This window comes from Anabrus simplex, chromosome 1 (assembly GCF_040414725.1).
Source record: "Anabrus simplex isolate iqAnaSimp1 chromosome 1, ASM4041472v1, whole genome shotgun sequence".
Classification (NCBI taxonomy): domain Eukaryota; kingdom Metazoa; phylum Arthropoda; class Insecta; order Orthoptera; family Tettigoniidae; genus Anabrus; species Anabrus simplex.
The window spans coordinates 1,307,941,545-1,307,955,470 of record NC_090265.1 but is presented as its reverse complement, the minus strand read 5'-3'; positions in this window follow the sequence as shown (position 1 = coordinate 1,307,955,470).

Sequence of the window (13,926 nt, the reverse complement as noted above, 5' to 3'; positions counted from 1 at the left end):
ATCTGACAACGTAAAGATTTAGCTTTGTAAGTACATTTCTCAAAATCATTAATAATAATGTTATTGATTTTACATTCCACTGACGACTTTTAAGGTTTTCAGAGACGACGCCGAGATGTCGGAATTTAGTCCCGCAGAAGTTATTTTGCCTGCCAGTAAATCTAATGACATGAGACTGACGTATTTGAGCACCGTCAAATACCATCGCACTGAGCCAGGATCGAACCTGCCAAGTTGGGGTCAGAAGGCCAGCGCCTCAACCATCTGAGCCACTCAGCCCAGCTACAATATTTTATTTCATACTATGGTGAAATGACGTATCTTAAGTCAAGACATTTAATTATAAGTAATTTGAACACGTCACCATGTAAATCATCCGTGTGTAACTCATGCAGTACCTTTTTGTTTTGTTGTGTGTGCGCTTCTATAAAAGGTATGTGAGGCAGACACATGGAGTTATGTCGTTATAACATCAGAATTAACGTTTTTAAGCAGTAAACAGTCCAGAAAGGTACCAGAGTCGTAGACATGGTCCTCCGGTTCTGGAATAATGATGTTAATACGAAGTATATGATATCGACGGCTTACTTCTAAAACCTCGTATCTCGCAGTGCTTTTTCTACCCATTATTTTCCTGAAGACTGGTCACGCCTCCCAGCCACAAATTGATATGCAGCCCATCAGAACGATTTTCGTTGCGTTCATTTTCCTGTGCTAATGTGTAAAGGAAATTGAACCTTAAATGCATTATACGGTAGGAGTGCGTAAATAAGTGATGAAAACAACATCCCTACCATACAGTATAGTAAGGTCAATTTTCCTTTACACACGAGCATAGGAAATTGTTCACAATGAAAATTGTTCTGATGGACTGCAACTCCATATGTGGCCGGGAGGCATGGCCAGCCATAAGGACAGTAATGCGTAGGAAGTGCATCGGGACATACGAGGTTTTAGAAGTAAGCCGACGATATACAGTATTGTTACACATTGTATGTGTTACTTATCTGTCGGAAGTACCTTTACATTAGTAACATGGTGATAGCAGCAGATTACAGGAACTGAAATGCAGAGACACTATTTTTGGTGTTGATGTGAACGGTGCTGCAGGTCAGGCGGAGGAACAATTCTACAAGGTTAAGTGTGGTGTACACTGATTCATAATCTCCCTCACTACCCATGTTGAAATTAGTGTGAATCGGAGTACAACCAATAACAGGCGATTCCTTATACAAAAGAGTGCGGTAAGTTATTACAGTACAAAATACATTATTTTATTTCATTTCGTGTTGAATTATTATTTTTAATATCATTATTGTTATCATTGTAAGCCTCCGTGACCCTGGTTGCAGCGCGCTGGACTCTCGCCTCTGGGTTCCGTGGTTCAAATCCCGGTCACTCCATGTGAGTTTTCTGCTAGAAAAAAGCGGAGGTGGAACATGTTTTTCTCCGACTACTCCGGTTTTTCCTGTCACCTTTCACTCCAGAAACACTCCCCAATATCATTTCATCTGTCAGACATTAATCATTGTCGCAGAGGAGTGCGACATGCTTCGGCATCCGGCACGGTTCCTTTCCTCGCCGCTAGATCAGGATACATTCATTCCATTCCTGACTCGGTCGATTGACTGGAAACAGGCTGTGGATTTATGTTTTTCATCGTTATGATTATTCTTATTGTTCCCAAATCTGGAACCCGTCACAACGAAATAATTGTGATTTCTAAAGGATCGGTGAACAGGAATAGAGAGGGAGGAACCTGAGCGAGTTTTAATGCTGTGGAACAGGACAAGTACTTATATTCGGATGAAATGCATAGTGGTCTGCCTTCTGTGAGTAGCTGGTATACCCATATCAGTATGCGATACGTTCGTCGTTTATTGGGTTTCAGCCATGAAACAGCTTAGTAGTATGCGAAGACATGTGTATCATAACTTAGATTGTAAATACATCCAAGACAACAATTAAGCGGTCGCTGAAGTTTTCAAATCTGCACTTTGATGAGTCTAAAGAAATAACGTCACAGTAGTTGAGAATGAGAAGCATTAGTGATTCTGTTTTGATTGTCACATTATGGACAAAAATTGCTGTTTAATTTAAGAAAACGAAGCATCGAAAATCTTTTCGCAAACACTTTTAATATGTTCAGGCCAATTTATTCCTTGACTAGCAAATCTACCCGTGCTTCGCTACGGTATTCTACATTGTATACGGATTTCTCCGTAAATTACTGTAAGGGCAGTAAGGTATATTATATGCATGTCCTTCAGCGCTATCCGGGAAAAACAGGAAGGACGCCACACCATGCTTAAGATGTAACGCAGGCATTGCGGAAGTTTTGAGGATAATGGCTGGCCATATTCCCTACCGCCAATCACAATCAAGTTCTGGAATTTCTACTATTACGGTAGGCTAATATGGCAACTGCCATTCACATTAGAGATGGAGAGTTTTCATTATAAAGTCAGGCCCATTTTCCCTCTGCCAGCAACAATCCAGCTGCAGAGATTTGATTATAAACGAGAAATGCAGGGCTATCCAAATTATCAACTATCTAGACACGACATTATATCATAGGACCAAAGTTGTAGATCTCTCCAAGTTGAACGGCGATTGTGCTATCTGCTTTGTGATGCGGCTCACCGATTAGCCACAAATTATCCCGATACTAAGGTCTGCACTGTTAAGGAATTTGCATCAATACAGCTTCAATTCTCCTCAAAGGAAGAGTGTCCAGGTTTTGAGATTAGCAGTCGCATACATACGGAGTAATTAAGGAAGAAAGCAATACAGTTATGAATGTCGAAATTAATATAAAATAGGATTATAACTGAGGATAACAGGATAGAAAAAAGTGGATACCGGTATATTGGAAAATCAAATGTCCCACAATAAATTGTAATGGTATGAGTTTCAGATGTAAGAAAGCGGTAACAGTGGAGACATTTAGGCGCAGGGATCGTTGGGTAAATAGATAAGAAGATGACTTAGGGTGTTATTACTTAAGCGAAAAGAGGCAAGAATTAAAGCGGAAAACAGAAGTAGAATAGAATTGCAGTAGAACATATAAAAAATGACGGAAATCTTTTCACAGTGTGAAATGATGTGCTACACACCGCGATACTCTTCAAATATTCACAGCGCCCCTTAGTGCTATACGTGGACGATTGTAACCTATAACGGTATTCCGCCAATATCTCGAAGAATGGCCGATTTACGTTTCTCTCGCTTTCTGCCCAAGAAACAACCACAAGTTTACAGGAATGTTGACGGAAAGGGCAATACACTACTTCTCTGCTGGCAAGCAGTCAGGGACGTTGCCATGGTAACCTATAGGTTCGATGTCGGTCCGTCGGTCAATCAATGCAGAGCATGAGACCAGTAGAAAAGTATTTTTCTCCGTTATTTAATGAGTAAGCGAAATTATGAACGTAATAAAGTTGTTTATATTGAAGGTACGTTTCACATATATCCCACGGATTTTACAGAAAATCAATAGTATAAGAGAAACTGGAAGGCAAATGTTCTGATTTACCTTTAAACATCCAATCTATTCAGTTTTCTAAACCATATGTACACTGAATGACAGAGCAAATGCAACACCAAGAAGGAGTGGTCAGAACTTTATGCCAATTGCAGGGTAGACTGACGTCACTGAGGTATGCTCATGATGTGAAATGCGCCGCTGTGCTGCGCACGTAGCGAACGATAAATGGGACACGGCGTTGGCGAATGGCCCACTTCGTACCGTGATTTCTCAGCCGACAGTCATTGTAGAACGTGTTGTCGTGTGCCACAGGACACGTGTATAGCTAAGAATGCCAGGCCGCCGTCAACGGAGGCATTTCCAGCAGGCAGACGACTTTACGAGGGGTATGGTGATCGGGCTGAGAAGGGCAGGTTGGTCGCTTCGTCAAATCGCAGCCGATACCCATAGGGATGTGTCCACGGTGCAGTGCCTGTGGCGAAGATGGTTGGCGAAGGGACATGTGGCACGTGCGAGGGGTCCAGGCGCAGCCCGAGTGACGTCAGCACGCGAGGATCGGCGCATCCGCCGCCAAGCGGTGGCAGCCCCGCAAGCCACATCAACTGCCATTCTTCAGCATGTGCAAGACACCCTGGCTGTTCCAATATCGACCAGAACAATTTCCCGTCGATTGGTTGAAGGAGGCCTGCACTCCCGGCGTCCGCTCAGAAGACTACCATTGACTCCACAGCATAGAGCGACTTGGATGAGGGAACGGCGGAACGTCGTGTTCTCCGATGAGTCACGCTTCTGTTCTGTCAGTGATAGTCACCGCAGACGAGTGTGGCGTCGGCGTGGAGAAAGGTCAAATCCGGCCGTAACTGTGGAGCGCCCTACCGCTAGACAACGCGGCATCATGGTTTGGGGCGCTATTGCGTATGATTCCACGTCACCTCTAGTGCGTATTCAAGGCACGTTAAATGCCCACCGCTACGTGCAGCATGTGCTGCGGCCGGTGGCACTCCCGTACCTTCAGGGGCTGCCCAATGCTCTGTTTCAGCAGGATAATGCCCGCGCACACACTGATCGCATCTCCCAACAGGCTCTACGAGGTGTAAAGATGTTCCGTGGCCAGCGTACTCTCCGGATCTGTCACCAATCGAACACGTGTGGGATCTCATTGGACGCCGTTTGCAAACTCTGCCCCAGCCTCGTACGGACGACCAACTGTGGCAAATGGTTGACAGAGAATGGAGAACCATCCCTCAGGACACCATCCGCACTCTTATTGACTCTGTACCTAGACGTGTTTCTGCGTGCATCGCCGCTCGCGGTGTTCCTACATCCTACTGAGTCGATGCCGTGCGTATTGTGTAACCTGCATATCGGTTTGAAATAAACATCAATTATTCGTCCGTGCCGTCTCTGTTTTTTCCCCAACTTTCATCTCTTTCGAACCACTCCTTCTTGGTGTTGCATTTGCTCTGTCAGTCAGTGTATATAAATATCGCCATAAAAATTATTCATCTCTTTCTTTACTTCCCTTCACGCACCCCACCCGCCTAATTGGATTTTCCGGAAACAAGAAAATGTGTGTTACTTTATTTTTAAAGAATATTCCGAATACAAATCTTCATGTCTGCAACATCCTCTTTTTCTTGAGATATAAGTATACACATAAAAATAATTCAACCCTTTTCAGTCCTTTTACACACACCCTCTTAAATGGACTTTTCGAAGCAAGAAATACGAGTTCCTTATCTTTAAATTAGCAATTAGAAATGTTCATGTCTAACATCTTCAGTTTCTGCGATACCAGTATCTTAATAAAAATATTTCTACCTTTTATTTGAGTCCTCCTTACCCCCTCACCTAAATTTAGTGTTTTTTGTCCGGAAACAAACAAATACGTGTTACTTTTATTTTTAAGAGAGCTTAACAATACCAGTTTTCACGTTTGTAACATGTTAAGTTTTTAAGATATGCTGTAGATATTATCATTTTAAAAATTTACTCCACAAATTGGATTTTCAGAAAACAAATTATGTGTTTTCCTGTACTTCCGCAGTAAATTTCAAATACCAATTTCCACGTCTGTAACATGTTACGTCTTTGAGATATTCTGTAGGTATACTCACTTTATAAATTCACTCCCCTCCCTTGTCACTCATGTTCACCCCCTCAAATTGATTTTCAAAAACAAAAAAAATACGAGCTCCTTTTTTTTTTCAAGGATATTCCAAATACCAATTTTCATGACTGTAACATCTTCGGTTTTTGAGATAAAATTATCCTCATAAAAGTTATTCAAAACTTTTCTCAACATTATTCACGCCCCCCTCCCCAAAGAGGACTTTCCGAAAAGAAAAGAAATACGTGTTTCTCTATTTTTAAAGGAAATTACAAATTCCATTTTTTATGACTGTAAAATCATCAGTTTTGAGATGTAAGTACTCTCCTGAAAGGTCTACAACAGTTTTTACGCCTTTCTTCGCCACTTACATGCACTTTGCTGTAGGAAGGAATCATCTGTACATTTCTGCAGCAGGCTTACGCTACAAGGTTTTGTAAAGTTTATTTTCCTGTACACATAAGTACTGTGTATGAAAATGAACACAACGACTGTTGTTCTGATGGACTGCATATCCGTAAGTGGTTGAGAGGTGTGACCAGACTTAAGGAAAATAATAGTTAGGTGCATTGTCAGTTATCCGGTTTTTCACAATAGTTACAGGTACATAGCTATGACTTTTGTTCTGACATGGTGCATAGTTGCATGATAGTGTCTTTTATGAATGTTGATTTGCAGAATTTGGGACCGTTAGTCTACGATATACGTCTATTATTGAGAGAGGGAAAGAAATAGAATATATTGTTGACATCATACCTGGCAACCAAAGTTAGTACATACAGTGCAGGTCCAATACTGTAATCCAATTAGCCAATCACTTTTTATGTGTTGTTTGAGTAAACATTGACGTAAGCTGGAAGGCCTGATGTCGGCTGCCGTAATTCTTAGAATAATAACGTATTCTAGTATAAATTGCTATAAATTGAACAGTAAATTGTGCTTTACTAAATTACGGCTCACTTCTTCGTCTATTACAGACGATAAAACAGAACTTGTATCACACTTCTGTGACGCCGCGTTACTCTTACTCGTCACACATCTCAAGGCAAATTGCCTGAAATGATGAAGGCAATCGGGAAGGAGAACAAATGCACGCTGCAGATTGCAGTTTTGTGTTAGACTGTGCTGTGAAGTACTGTTGCCATGCCGTCCGTTATAAGTATAACAGACCTCGTGTCGTAGTGGATTTAAGGAAAGGAATTCCTTAGAACGAATGGCGATGTAGTTTATTATGATTGTTGCAATAAAGATTTAAATACCGGTGCTTTCTTTTAATTTTCTTTTTTTCTTTTATATTTTGATATTAGCCCCTTATACTAGGCAGTGGCCCACTTTACTTCAATGTTACTATTTCTGGAAAATACACACGTAAAAAGAACGACACATGTTTTGTTTTCAGATTAAATGTTCAAGAAGGTCAACATATAAGTTCCGTTTAACACACTGAAAAAATGAAACAACGAATGGAAACCGATATGGAATGTGTGGAAACATTTATTACCACAACACCAGCTAAGCCAGGATCAAATAAACTTTTTCTTTTTTTGCTATGGGCTTAACGTCGCACCGACACAGATAGGTCTTATGGCCACGATGGGATAGGAAAGGCCTAGGAGTTGGAAGGAAGCGGCCGTGGCCTTAATTAAGGTACAGCCCCAGCATTTGCCTGGTGTGAAAATGGGAAACCACGGAAAACCATTTTCAGGGCTGCCGATAGTGTGATTCGAACCTACTATCTCCCGGATGCAAGCTCACAGCCGCGCGCCTCTACGCGCACGGCTAACTCGCCCGGTAAATAAACTTTTAGGGATTTACATGATGCTCTAGTAAGAGCAATTATACCGCTTTAAAATTGGCTAATCCCGTGTTGAAATCATTTTAGTAAAATATATGAAACATGATATCCCAGATCCAACATCTTTGATTTATACGGAATGAACTTTTGTGACCGGTGTAGTGATATATTTTCCGTTCAGATTGAGTAAAAACCTGCGTTGTTTAAATTCTTACGTTTAGGGAAATGTAATGCTCTACCTTTCTACAGAGATACAGGTAAATTTTACACCACCCAAAAGTGAATTTCCATCCTTCACTTGCCTTCAAGATTTTCAATAATCAGGTAATAATGCGTTAGTGAACTTGAGATTGTTTAGCGCTTTAAATTATATCAATAACTTGTTTTTCCGAGTTCGAAGTAGGATGGGTTCCTCTTTAGTATTTCAACGCTTCCTGAAAAATCCCAAGAATAGACATTGGAATAGTATTTGAACAAAGAGGACTGGGGTCATTTGTACACTTGGAGAAAAGTTTAGAATACTACTATGGGAATAATATAATCTGAAATAATTCAGGTATAACTGTCATATAGCCAAATTTATTTTAATCTTAAACGACATAGAAGGGATTTGGTCATGCTACTCTCAGCATTATGAGTTCCATCAGGCTCACTTACGGCATTTTAAAATTCCTTGTCGTTCGTGATTACTGCTTTAAGAGGAAGTACACCTGGGCAGTTAACCTCTCTTAACATTAATCAGAGAGGGGCGAAATGTAAAGGATCCCAACCATCCAAGAGTGACGGTATCGGCAAAAGAAAGTGAAGGGCCACGACAGGCGTGAGAAAGAAAGACTCGCTAGGCCTGGTACCATCGAGACTGAGAAAATTAATTGACCAAAAAGAGATCGAACCGGATAAATAAATTTCAAGAGCCTGGTACTATTGGAAGCAATACCACTCTCAGCACGGGGATACGTGCTCGTCAACACACAGTCTCAAGCAGAGAGCCTTTGTGGCATCCGTTTAGTGGCCTCTTATGTCTGGCAGGGGATACCGAGTTTGCATTCTACCATCCCACCCTTGGAGATATAACGGGGTGTACTTATAACCATCAGTATTGGCATTACCAATCTTAGATCGTGATACATAATCCAGCATACGTTGCTTCCCAGTGGCTGCCTGGCCGAGATGGTAAAGGCGTGCATAGTTTGTCAGGAAGAACGTAGGTTCGAATCTCCGTCATGAAGTCGTAACATTAAAGAAACGATATTTCCACTTGCGGACGTGCACCTGGACGTGAGATTTACTAATCATACACTAAAAATAAGTACCAGGTTAATTCCTGGGGGTAAAGGCGGCCGGCGTATAGCTAACCACTCAACCCCATCAAGTGCCGAGGTCACGAATAGTGGAAGCCTTTACCTTCCTCCCTTCGAAGGGCCTTAATAGCCTCTAGGGAGATGACTTTGCTTTGTTTTTTACATTTATTCTCATATTGTAGCTATTCCAAGTAATATCTGCATCTAGTGAGTAAGTGAGTATGATAATTACCTAGTGTAGTAATAAAGTCTGCTACAGTGCCTCATTACAGTGGGAAGTATGTCTCTTTGAAATGACATACGACTTTGAAGTGGCTGTCTCTAGAAAGTTTAATGTAAGATTTATCCGTGTTACGTCTGAATATTTACTTCTCTAAACTTTCTAGAGGTAACGAGTATTTCGAATCTAAAACTGGAGTTTGTTCTTCTCGTGTGCTATGCATTTATATTAGTTCCATCAGTCTTTTACATTCTGTGTCATGTGATTATTAGGACCATGTAATGTCTGTCGTTAATTGCAAGCAGAGTGTTCTATCCGAAGTTACCACACGGGTATATGGGTTTATGGCTCAAGATGGTCTTCGCACAATCTCGTGGATACAATTGATAGCAACAGTAATGAATATTTTTTCAATTGGAATTGCAATTAGTCATCAACGCCGTCTTAATCCTAATCAGACGTAGCAGTGGTAGAGGTCCGATCCTTCAAAGAACAAAAGTAACCGTTGACTCTTAATGCCGTATGTTCAGTAATCACCCCGATGGCTGGTTGGATCCTCAACAGTTCAGCCATCAGTTGTCACAGATGGCATAAGCATCATTGAAAATGATGTATTACGAAAATAAAGAGTGAGGAAGTTTCCCGTTGCTTTCCTCACGAGCCAGAAGATGCTGTTACTTATCAGTCTTCCAAGATTACTTAAATGCACGCTGAAACCCACCCTATGAACAACATTCTCACATCATTCATAAGGGACTGGCTGCATGAGGAATTGCATTACTACGGTCATTCACACATCAGTTACTTTCATATTGTCAAATCCAAGGACCAGACTAATACAGATCAATCAAGGTAACAAATTTGTCATTGCCCATACCAAAGACATAGTGCACAGTAAATACTTCAACGCCAACACTGTCGGAATTAACAGAGAAAGTGGATCAGCAATGAATGTAATGAGCACGGCACAAGTAACAGTTATATATTCCAGGCTCAGCTATGACAACGGTGTTCACCAACATACGATCCCAAGTTTCCATTTTATTCGTCCCTTACGGCAGACGGGATACGTTTACCTCCGCCGAAGGGAGGAGGATGGAATTGAGGAATCATTGGCATGCGACGTACGGTAGGTTTTCTCTTCGCAAACATGAGTCCATGTACTCTATATGTCCACTGGGTAGTAATATATATTTGCGAGCCTCCGTGGTTCAGGCGGCAGCGTGCTGGCCTCTCACCGCTGCGTTCCATGGTTCAACTACCGTTCACTCCATGTGAGGCTTGTGTCGGACAAAGCGGAGGCGGAACAGGTTTTTCTACGGATACTCCGGTTTTCCTTGCCATATTTCATTCATGAAGCACTCTCCAATATCATTTCATTTTCAGTCATTAATCAATGCCCCAGACGAGTGTTACTGGCTTCGGCAGCCGGGACAATTCATATCCTCGCCGCTAGATGACGGCTTCGTTAATGCCATACCTGACCGGTGGAATGACTGGAAACAGGCTACCGATTTTCATTTTTAGTAATGCACATTTTCACCGGATATTTTGTTTGTGTTAAGGCTTTGTCCTTTGTTCTGTATGAAAGGTATTGGTTCCGTCAAAGACGTTCCAATTTCCTTCAAAATCTTTGCTGGGTGATTGGGTTATCCAAACAATTTAACTATCATATTAATAGTGAAAATGAAGATATTCAATTACACAGACAAATTTCGTACACACGGGCTTTTCACTAAGGCATATGAATTATATATAGCCCAAACATGAATCCATGTATTTATAAGAAGGTATGTAGATGATTTGATGTATGTGTTATGTTCCAAAATTTAGACTTGTGTGCAGTAAATCTCGTCCACGTCAGCTGATCGCAATAGTGTTCTTCCTTCCATAAAGTTTATGGATTTACGTAACTAACATTTGACTCTACCTAGCCTTCACTGCTTTTCTCTGTGGCTCGCCTGAAGTAAAACTGATGAAAGAATAATGAACCAATGAACGATGTTACATTCACTGTAAAATTAACATTTGTTCAGTAATATCCTGCCTTAAAATCATTTGCTGTGATTGGCTTAAATAAGGGGAAACCAGCGCTAGCAAATGTACAGTAATACTCGACCTTAGTTGAGTGTTACGCTCCACTCATCATTTGGGGGACTTCAACAACTTGCCAATCGCATTGCTAGAAGCTTACAAAAGAGTTAAAGCTGTTAACACTGGGCCAGACATTTTACTCGCACGCGTATGCAGTTAATAGAGGTGAGGAAATTGAAGATCATATTCAACTCATAAACCTGAAACCGATTGGCCAAATAAAAAATATGAAGTATGGGAGCCCAGCATATTGATGGCTTAGTTGTAATGCCACGTGCCATATCTGACAACGCTCTTCCTATCCATTATTTTCCTTGAGACTGATTACACCTCCCAGCCACATATAGATAAGCAATCCACCAGAACACTTTTCATTGTATTCGTTTTACTATGAGGAAAACAATGGCAAACTACCTCACTCCTCATCTTGATTAGTACGACACATTTCGGCGCCGCCATTGGTTTTTGCGGTTTCCTATAAACGCATACATAACCTTTGGTGGTGCTATTTGAAAATTCAATCAGCCTCTGAGGTGATGACTTGGCAGAATGCTTAAAGGAAAATGGACCTCACCCTACCGTACTGTACGGATGTACAGTATGTTTGCATGACGTACTTACGCACTCTTACAGTACCATGTACTTAAGATTCAATTTCCTTTACAAATTGACGACAGATAATGCTAATAATAGTGAAACCAGAGCACTACTTATACGAATTAGAATACTGAGATAATACTTGGGTTTTAATTACCGACTTGGTGATCATATACATGAATTTCCTCGTCGTCAAAAGTCCGCTTACCTCGTCTGGGAGCGAACACACCACCGCTATCATGCATCTACTAACGGTGTCATTAATATGTCAGTTGTATGAATACTTGCAACAAAATAAATGGCCATTCCATTCACATGAAATAAATTGTATTTGGCTAAAACTGAAGTTGTAGTTGGTGCAGTTATCCACTTAGTACCATTAAATATAGGACCACCAAAACCACTCTCTTATAATTAGGTTAAATTTACACTAAGTACTCTGTACAGATGCCCAAGAAACTAATCATTTGCGTTTAGTATAAGAATGCAGAGGAAATACCAATGAATACTAGTCAAGGAGTTACGTGGCTCTCCACAAGAAGACTGAGTGACTATATGAAATATATACTGGGATGTAACATACAAAACGTGTTTTAAAATTTAGAAATTATTATAAAATATATGACACAATATGTTTCGTCAACTTCGGCTTAAATGTTACATTTTTCACTAAACTACATCATGGGTCTAGATTCTAATTGAGTGTGATCTAGTTTTTATAGTCCAACTCGTCTTCTGTTACGCCCTAGACCAAGTTTGTTACTCCCAATTGCCCATCTCAGTCTGATATGTAGAGTTGGTATAGTGTAATTGACTGAGGTCTGAGCGTTGCTAATGGTCATGAATGAATTTTTCGACCATCCACTGTGCTATGTTGTATGGAGTTATGGATTCTTGGTTTAGTGGTGGCCACAGTTTAGCGGGCATAGCCAACTGATATATAATTAAACCTTCTGAATCAGTCAAAAAGGCAACGGGAAGTTGCCTCACACATGGTTTCCCTAGTTCGCCTGTTCCCAGGATATGTCAATGACAACTCATGGTTGAATTGTTTAGGATACAAATAACTGTCTGGCTGATAACACTACGCTTGTAGTATCGCTCATAAAGAATGAGCGCATGGTACTGTATAACGCTCGAATTTAATATTTTATCAGAATTTGAATAACTGTAGAAATACACTGACTGACAGAGCAAATGCAACACCAAGAAGGAGTGGTTCGAAAGGGATGAAAGTTGGGGATAAAACAGAGACGGCACGGACGAATAATTGATGTTTATTTCAAACCGATATGCAGGTTACACAATGCGCACGGCATCGACTCAGTAGCATGTAGGACCACCGCGAGCGGCGATGCACGCAGAAACACGTCGAGGTACAGAGTCAATAAGAGTGCGGATGGTGTCCTGAGGGATGGTTCTCCATTCTCTGTCAACCATTTGCCACAGTTGGTCGTCCGTACGAGGCTGGGGCAGAGTTTGCAAACGGGGTCCAATGAGATCCCACACGTGTTCGATTGGTGAGAGATCCGGAGAGTACGCTGGCCACGGAAGCATCTGTACACCTCGTAGAGCCTGTTGGAAAATGCGAGCAGTGTGTGGGCGGGCATTATCCTGCTGAAACAGAGCATTGGGAGGCCCCTGAAGGTACGGGAGTGCCACCGGCCGCAGCACATGCTGCACGTAGCGGTGGGCATTTAACGTGCCTTGAATACGCACTAGAGGTGACGTGGAATCATACGCAATAGCGCCCCAAACCATGATGCCGCGTTGTCTAGCGGTAGGGTGCTCCACAGTTACTGCCGGATTTGACCTTTCTCCACGCCGACGCCACACTCGTCTGCGGTGACTATCACTGACAGAACAGAAGCGTGACTCATCGGAGAACACGACGTTCCGCCATTCCCTCATCCAAGTCGCTCTAGCCCGGCACCATGCCAGGCGTGCACGTCTATGCTGTGGAGTCAATGGTAGTCTTCTGAGCGGACGCCGGGGCCGGGCGTGCAGGCCTCCTTCAACCAATCGACGGGAAATTGTTCTGGTCGATATTGGAACAGCCAGGGTGTCTTGCACATGCTGAAGAATGGCGGTTGACGTGGCGTGCGGGGCTGCCACCGCTTGGCGGCGGATGCGCCCATCCTCGCGTGCTGACGTCACTCGGGCTGCGCCTGGACCCCTCGCACGTGCCACATGTCCCTGCGCCAACCATCTTCGCCACAGGCGCTGCACCGTGGACACATCCCTATGGGTATCGGCTGCGATTTGACGAAGCGACCAACCTGCCCTTCTCAGCCCGATCACCATACCCCTTGTAAAGTCGTC